The sequence below is a fragment of the Leiobunum rupestre genome, chromosome 6 (assembly GCF_980474605.1).
Source record: "Leiobunum rupestre chromosome 6, qqLeiRupe1.1.hap1, whole genome shotgun sequence".
Lineage (NCBI taxonomy): Eukaryota > Metazoa > Arthropoda > Arachnida > Opiliones > Sclerosomatidae > Leiobunum > Leiobunum rupestre.
This window is the reverse complement of record NC_143389.1, coordinates 24,179,537-24,188,806: the sequence shown is the minus strand read 5'-3', so window position 1 is coordinate 24,188,806 and position 9,270 is coordinate 24,179,537. Positions and strand designations below refer to the sequence as shown.

At 36.0% G+C, this 9,270-nt stretch overlaps 1 long non-coding RNA gene across 1 annotated transcript; it reads left to right on the top strand.

Moving 5' to 3' along the window:
- The first annotated feature begins 2,444 nt into the window (after window positions 1-2,444).
- On the top strand, window positions 2,445-8,388 carry LOC149940458 (uncharacterized). The gene is made up of 3 exons (XR_016481353.1): window positions 2,445-2,495; window positions 2,555-2,657; window positions 8,310-8,388. It is a non-coding gene; the product is annotated as an uncharacterized LOC149940458 (long non-coding RNA).
- The last annotated feature ends 882 nt before the right edge of the window (window positions 8,389-9,270 follow it).

Below are 9,270 nucleotides of genomic sequence, written 5' to 3'. Positions count from 1 at the left end.
AAAGAAAAATTACATAATGTATAAAATTAGGTTTTATATTAAAATTTTAAAACAAAATCTCGAATAAAAGATTTAAATACAGTGAGAGATGTATTTGATGATATGAAGTTTGCTGGAAGAGAATTCCACAACGAGATTCCCCTATATTTAGGGCTGACCTTTCGAAATAGGGGTGACAGGTTATCAGGATAGTACGCAACGGCACTGTTCATAGTGCCATACTTATGAATGGAGGAGACACGCGTAAACCGATCAGAGACATATTCTGGTACTTGTTTATAGTGGACTTTGTACATAAATATAAGTAAGTGAAAAACATATCTTTGTTTGATTGTAAGCCACTGAACGATGGATCTTGCGTCAGTGGCGGAAGAATGACGTTTGGCTCCAATAATAGTTTTGGTAGCTCTATTTTGAATTACTTGTAGAGGCTTCAGGCGATATTCCGCAGCAACATGGTAAAATAAGTCTCCGTAATCAAATAGAGGCTGGACCAGAGCTTTGTAAAGGGTGTTTAAAAGTTTAACATCAAGCGAGGGTTTGAGAGTGCGTATACACCACAGTCGTTGATTTAGTTTCTTCGTAAGGTACGTCGTATGGTCAGCGAAAGATAAATTTTCATCAATTATTACTCCAAGATATTTCATGGATTTGACCTTGCCAACACAACTTAAAGGTAGCTCTTTAACGTCTCGAAACTCAGCAAGCTTGTTTGGAGTTCCAAAGACCATAAATGTCGACTTTCGTTTTTGGAGCGAAAGGTGTAGTTGGTTATACTCGTGTTCAATATTTAGGACGTCAGAGTCCATCATTTCAATTAATTCGCAAGGAGACCTTGCTTTGGATAATGAAGCGGCGTCATCAGCAAATAGGTGGGCTGTACTATGTTTTAGGGAATCAGCAATCCGATTGATGTGAAGAGAAAATAATAGTGGACCTAGAACATTGCCTTGCGGAACACCAATCTCCGAAATACCATGATCAGAGAGGCAACCCTCCACTGCCACAAATTGGGTACGACCAGAGAGATAAGAGTTGAACCACAAGAGACTTTCTTGTGAAAAACCCAGACTTTCAAGATTGTCCAGCAGTAATTTATGATCGACGGAGTCAAACGCTTTCGCAATATCAAGAAAAACCACACCTACATAAAAGCCCCGAGAAAGGGCGTCCACGATGTCTTCTAGAAGATTGAATACACACGTTATGGTAGAGTGACGTGGGCGAAATCCTGATTGTAAACGGTACAATAAATTGTGTTGGGAAAGATAATTTAATACTTGCACTTGACATAGACGCTCAGGAACCTTAGTTATTGCTTGCAAAATGGCTATCTGCCTATACATTTGAGGATCCTCTGTATCACCCTTTCCTTTATATATTGGACAGATCCGAGCAATCTTCCAATCAGATGGAAAATCCCCAGTTGTAAAACTTAAGTTTATCAGATTAGTTAGAGGCTTAGCAAGTAAAATTGCAACTCCTTTCAAGATTTTAGCGGGAATACCGTCCGGACCAGTTGCTTTATTTAAAGGTAAGGTCTTTAGCTGAGTAAATACTTCATTCACTGAGACTTCTTGCAAAGAAAAGGTTTCTTTCGTGGTTAAATCGATGCGTTGAAGTACACTAGGCCAAGGCTTAGTACTAATAAAGTTATTATTTAGTGCACAGGCGATGTCATAGGGATTGTCAATAATAGTTTCATTAACTGTCAGTTGAGTAATAGCTTGGCGTCGATTACCAATATGACGTTTAAAAGTTTTCCATACCTGCCGTGAATTTCCAGAGCACTGCTGTATTTCAGATCGTTTATACGAATTTTTAGACCACTTTAACTGATTATTGACCAGGTTTCTATAACGCTTGTATTGAGCATCATGGAAATCAGAGTTACAACCAGTACGTCTTGATCTGTGATGATCCCTATGGTACGCTAGCTTACGTATAGTAGAGGAGAACCACGGTGGAGTATTTAGAGTACAGCGTCGCGTAATGATCGGAGCATGTTGATCAAGTAGTTCTATAATACTATCACGCGTGAAAGACCACATTTCATCAACTGAAACAGTATTTGGAGCATTAGATAGGATTTGAGCGAGACTACTTGTAAAAAGGTCCGGAGCAAAAGTACGAAATGAACGAGTTGTGAGAAATTTCGTAACACGCCGAGGTCTTGAATCTTTACGTACACATAGTATTAGGTCATTATCTGAAAGTCCGACACAAATCACAGCGCTGTATTTGAATTTGCTAGGATGGCTAACGTAGATATGGTCAATAAGTGCTGATGTTTTGAGGGTACTACGCGTGGGATTGCAAATGAGTTGTAGTAAACCTGATGTAATAGCTTTGAGAGTTTTACACTTTGGGCTACCAGGACCCAGAAGATCTACATTAAAATCACCCATTAATATCAGTTCACCAGCCACATCAGAGTTAAAATCAGATGAAGTTCTTCCAGTTGCATCACTGTTGCATCTGGAGGGATGTACACGGTAGTAATATAAAATGGAAGAGTTTGCTTCATAGACAGTTTACATGTAAACATTTCCAGATGGGTCATGGGCATGTCCGAACCAGGATCCAACGGAAGGTGATCTTTATAGTAAAGTGCAACGCCGCCTCCCCTACGATCTTTCCGATCATGACGAAAAAAGGTAAAAATAAAGGGTTTTCTTAAAAAGTATTTGTATTTTTAAACTTGTTTTTCGGTCGTTAATGATGTATTCGTACACGTTTTCGAGTTCAACAAGCCCTTGTAATGGCTGCCAGATGAGACCGGGGACCCTGCATTGTTTCGCGGATGCTCCTTTTCAAGAAGGCCCAAGACACGTTTTAAGTGTCATCTCTTGGGGGGAGCGGAAAGCGAACGAGCGGGGCTTAAATGGTATCTTCTGGCATTCAATGAAAAAGAACCACTGTAAATCGGAGAAAACTAAAGCATTCGCTTTTCGGACGCCAAAGCGTTCACCTTGTAAAAAATAAAAGTCCTAAAAAATAAAGCTATATTTCTCGGTTTGAAATAGACTCCGTTTCACTAGTTATTTCACCAATTCGATCAAACGATAGTTTAGTGGATTGTTTCAGTCTGATTCGCTACACTCTTAAAAAGGGTGGGTTGTTTTCAACCCAAAATGGGTTAAAATTCAGCCCAAACCTGGGTCCGTATTTACCCAGCCCAAAATTTGGGTTGTTTAGACTCAACCCATTAAAGGTTAAAAATTCAACTTGATTTTGGGTTGAAATATACCCTACCTTGGGTTGAATCTTAATGGCGTGATTTGCAGTGTAGCTAGGTAGGTAAATTTTAGACCTGAAAATTTTCGTGTGGCTATATAAGACCAAATTTATGTCCCTCTTAGATATGAATAATTTAAAGGATCCATGGAGAAATTATAGGAGGCCATACATACATGGATTACTATTCCTCAAGACAATTACTATCTTGAGCTTTCGTCCCGCAAGTCTTTGTTAAACTAAACTCAAAGAAACCAATTCTCTTATATATATCGTTTCGTAAAAAACCTACAAATTTATCAATTGTTAAAAATAAAAATACATTTTTTAACGATTGATAACGTTTTAGGTTTTTTACGATACGATATATATAAGAAAATTGGTTTCGTTCAAGTTAGTTTGACAAAGACCCGCGGGTCGAAAACTTAAGACAGTTTTTGCCTAGATAAATAATACTCCATGTTGGTCCTCCATTTAACTTTTACTTCTACAATTTCTCCATGAAAAACCCTTCATACATTTGATCGGCCCAGGAATTTTTCTCAAAATCTATACTTTCTAGAAATTTGAAATATTCAGTATGTACGCTCTCGGGGGAGATCGTTATTTTTTGTAAATTTCAGAAATTTCATTTGATCGGCTCAGGAATTTTTCTCAAAATCTATACTTTCTAGAAATTTGAAATATTTAGTATGTACGCTCTCGGGGGAGATCGTTATTTTTTGTAAATTTCATTTGATCGGCTCAGGAATTTTTCTCAAAATCTATACTTTCTAGAAATTTGAAATATTCAGTATGTACGCTCTCGGGGGAGATCGTTATTTTTTGTAAATTTCAGAAAATTCATTTGATCGGCTCAGGAATTTTTCTCAAAATCTATACTTTCTAGAAATTTTAAATATTCAGTATGTACGCTCTCGGGGGAGATCGTTATTTTTTCTAAATTTCAGAAATATCATGAAATTTTTCACGACTTTAGAAGTGTTAGGTTTTGAACGCTACGTGGTAGTACTAGCGTGTTTGTTTTCCATGACCATTTATTTCAGTGACGAAATGTCCTTTTCCACCAGACCAATTCCATTTCCGGTTTTCGAGTATGCTCTACAACTTGCTCATTGAAACTTTTCGTCTACCACGTAGCGTTCAAAAACTAACATTTCTAAAACAGTGAAACATTTCACGATTTTTCGGAAATTTACAAATAATGATCTCCCCCGAGAGAGTACATACTGAAAATTTCTTCATTTCCGTTTCGTTGTAATATTTTTATGCACTTTTTCTTGTATTTTCAACACATTTTATTTTTAATTATTAAAGGAACAAAATATGTACTTTTCAACAAATATGAGAATCGGTAGGAATAAGCTAATCATTGTTGAAAATTTTGAAACCAAATGAGATTTGAAAAGATTCTATATGGATTTCAACCCAAATTTTTAACCTAATTTTAGTTTAATAAAACAACCCATAAAAAAATAACAAATTTAAAAAAATTAACTAATGTTGGGTTGTTATTAACCCAAATTTGGGTTGCAGTGGGACAACCCAATTTTTTTAACTATTCATTTTTAAGAGTGTAAAAACAAACTCTCTCCTAAAATTAAAATTGTTACGGGAAGAAATAAACCGAAATTCTTCAGGGGCATTGTTATGGGCTTCACGTTTTCTCACTACGATTGCTCTCCTCCACAAAGCTGTCTTTGGACAATTTTTTCCAAAATGCTATAAATATATTTGAAGCTCTTGGGTTCTTTGATTGTCCTCGCATGCCACTCGCTTGTAGCCTTTGAGTAATAAAAGTGAAACTGTTCTTTTGATTTTTCATTTTCGGGTCCAATTTCGTAAAGGTTTTGTCTGCCAGTGTTGTTATTGTGGTCTAAAATTCTTAGAATTGTTCTGCATTCCAACACCTCTTTATCAAAATCTCTGTCTTTTGAGCAGTATTTGTTCATCAAACTGTGGTAGTTTTCGAGTGCTGAGGTATGAGAAAACTGATTGATTTGCCATAAGTCTTTTAAAACCAACTTATTATATACAATTCCTTTTAGAGCTTTATGTGCTCTACTACTAGGTTCAAGCCATTTTTTATTTGGGTCACTTCCTCACTTATGGGTTCATGGGCAAATTGCGTAAAATTGGAAAATTCAGGGAATATATGAACATTGATTGTGTGGTACACTATAGACTGCCATGCTTCAACTAACATGCCAGGATCCCCTTCACAATTTTCTGCGCAGTACCACAAGTGTCTACTTATTGATTTTACCATTCATTTAACTCTGCATTTTTCTTTGCGGCTGCTGTCAACTTTTTCCTGATAGATTTTGCGAGGTGCCAGACATAAAACTGGTGATCTATATCTGGATGGTTCTTCTTCATATACGTTCGAACTTGAGTGTGTCTATCAGTGGTTAATTGTGTTATTTGTGTGTTTTTTCCTTCATTTTTTTCATACAACTTTTCAGTGCCTAAAATTCCATATTAGTTGATTTATAGGCAACCTCTTTTTTTCCACTATTTCAAAGTGAATGCATTTATCTGACCCCTGTTTCATAAAGGTATAAATACCCCATCGTGCTGAATGCCCTCTTGAATCACACCTCCCATCAGCTGACATTTTTAGCGTCTCTTCATTTCTAGCTTCCACAAATATACTGGCCTGCTCCTTTTCCCAAATGGAGTTTACTTCTGGTACCAATATATTCCGTTGTATTTTATAGTATGTGGTACTGGAAATTCCTTTGATACCAAAATATTCAAAGAATGAATTTATTGTTTGAAAAGTATTGCCAGTTAATAAGACAGCCGCAGCAATCAAAAGGTTTCCAGCCGGCATTCTACCCAAAAGTGGTTGACTCTTCCATATATTGTCATGACCAATTAGGCAGTTGTTTTTCACACTAATCATGCTTCCCTCAGTTTCAGATTTTGAAATAGTGCTTATATCTGCCACACTCCTACATTCCGAATTTTGGCATAATGCGCGATACAGCAACTCCTTCAGCGCACTTTCAAAAACAATAAACTTCCTTTCCTTGACAATATTTTCTCCTACAAATGCATATTCAGTTATTGAGTCTGAGGTAGCGCTGCATGTGTCTTCAATAATGCTGAAACTGGGTTCATAAACAGATCCCGTTTCTGTATTTGGTGTAACTTCAGTTACGCTACTTAGTGGTGAGAACATGATTCCACATTTGGACTTGATTATCGGATAGTCGGAGGAGTAGAATGAAACATATTTTTTGAAATAATTGGAGTCCGGTCGAATGATGCACTACTTATAGGAGTCTTCACAATTTGGTCACCGGCTATGCTATAAGTAGAGGTATTTGGGCTCTGATCACCATTAATAGAAGCATGTGTATAAACTGCGTACGAATGATCACGTGAAATTTTCGAAGAAATAAGGGCATTCCTTTCAATTACTGCATCAACTTGGGTTTCTACTTTGGAATAATGAAAATTATCCTGTTGATTAGAAATTGATGAATAAAGGTTATAAATATTTTCTGTTTGGGTGGAAATAGACCTAATCAAAATGGGGGTTGAGTTTGGAATATATTCGGACACTGAAGAGCTTGAAATATCGTGCGGTATTGAAGAGCTTGAAATATCGTGTGGTACTGCTGAGTTTGAAAATTCTTTTGGCAATAATCTTTGATTAGAATTAATTACTTCTTGATCCGAATATATACTAATTTCTAGAGTAGGCATAACGTCATCTTTCAACTTCGTTCTTGAGTTTGGTAAACCGAACTTGGGCTTAAAGGAATCGCGATGGAAATGAATTTCACAAACTCTATATAATGTATTATTAACCTTTTCTTGGCCCTTTGAGTGTCTTGCCAAGGCTTCGTTGTATTTATCCTTTACTTTCTCTTTAGCTAGGTTTAACCATTTTTTGGACAACTCTGGATATTTTAAATGGCATGGAATAGAGTAATACTTAATATTGCCAAGTGCATTTTTACAACCCATCTATTATACAAGAAGGCATTTTAATAAATAATTTATAATCAAAACTTCAAAAGAATTCACCTAAACGGCTGGTCCCGATCCGGCACTAAGGTTCGTCTGTAGAGTTATCGTTCAGAGAGCCGACTGCGATTTAAAAAAAAACTTTACCTGACACTACTAGCGGATGTCAAGCGACCCCCGCTCTTCCATCACGTAAATCAATTTCTACTTAAAAACAATTCCTCTCTCATGAGTCTCTCTCTCTTAGCCAATGAGATAGCGTTGGCATAACGTCCACCCGTCAGCACGCATAAAGCTACAATCGCTTTAAAAAATGGTGCTACCCTAGTTCTCAATTTCCGATTCGAAAATAATTTATTTTAAAATTAGGAATGATTTTTAATTTTTTTCGAATATATTAGTATATTGCTATTTGAATGGCCTTTTTAAGGAAACTTACATTAAAATAGGGTGTAATTTTCCTTTAGTTCACTGTTTAAAGGTAATTTATTTCCCATAATCCCATTCAACCGAAACCCACCATTAGATAAAATATCTATTCGTATCTTATTATTAACACGTTTCGTATGTGAACATATTTCGATCTAATGGGGTTTTTTTCAATGGGATTCGATGGATTAGGAATGACTGTGTCGTATGGGATTATTTGTTTTTTATTCGGTCCATTAGAAATTCGATCGAAAGCTAGGTATAACAAATTTCTAACTAATGGGATTCTATCGAAAGGGATCGATAGGTGCGGGTGATTCTTTCAAATAGGACCATATATTTTTATTAGATCGATTAGGAATTCAATCCCATGGTATTCTCTCCAATGGTAGTATTGTAAATCTTGCACCTGAAAAGTGTTTATATCAAAATCTGAAATGTATTTTAAGCTGAGCAACTATTTTTCCGCCTACGCTTGAGCGCATTAAACTTGCCTATATAGAAAAGTGAGCCGACACATTTTAAAAATTTTAATTATTGGGCAGAATTATTACAATCGTGTAGGTGATCTTGAACATAAACAATATATGTATAACAAAGGTGACGGTGCGCAACTCTGAGAGCAATATTACATTAGATATTTAAAAACCATTTAACCACAGTTCTTTTGCCGAAACTTGCCCGAGCTGTTGGGATATCATTCTTTCCCGCTGACACTCTCCAGTTCTTTGTGGATACTGCAGAAACCATTGTTGAAAGACGAAAGAAGAACACCGAGGTAAACACTTTCATTGATCTCTTCGTTTCTATCTAAGATGCCATCGTCTAAGATCTTTCGTTAACTCATTGGTAAAATTAAAGTTTTCACCTATACTGGCCAAAATATTAATAAAACTGATTTCGGAAAACTTGAAACGTTTTTCAGTTTAGTGATTTTAGGTTGAATATGAGTAAAATATCAGATTAAACTTTCTTAAGGAACATCATGACTTTCTGTAACTTCTGGTGGACAGAACGAAGGAGGAAGAACAGACGTCTGCAAACGGGACGGTGAACGGAGAGACAGAAAAAACGGTGGACATCGTCGACAACATCAATAGAATACGTACGCAAAAATTATTTCCTATCTCTTTAAATTTTTAAATTAAATAATAAAAATTTATTTCGCGAAGAAAAATTTTATTTAAAAAAAGGTTCAACCATAAAACCAATCGTCATTTTTTTTTAATATATTTTCTGTAATGTCTATTTACCGATAAACCGTCGCCAATGGTTTAAACGAAGGCAACGTGACTGCTTTCAACCAAATGTCAACGGATCGTTTTTACAGGTCAGGTAGCTCCTTGCTAAAAGCTTCCTATCGGAGGTGACCTTCAGAAAATCAAAATTAAAAAAAAATATTTAGACCACTTCAATTTTTAAATATCTGTCAATTTGTATTAACTTTTTATTACATATTTTTAATAGTTATATATTAGGCTAATGAATATTTTTCTCAGAATATTCTTGAAGAACGGCACGTTTAAATTAACGTTTGAGACCGGGCGTGCGTCACGCACCGCTATTAAACAGAGGTGATAAAGCTCAAAAGTATTTAGTTTTAAGCAATTGGCTAGACTTTAA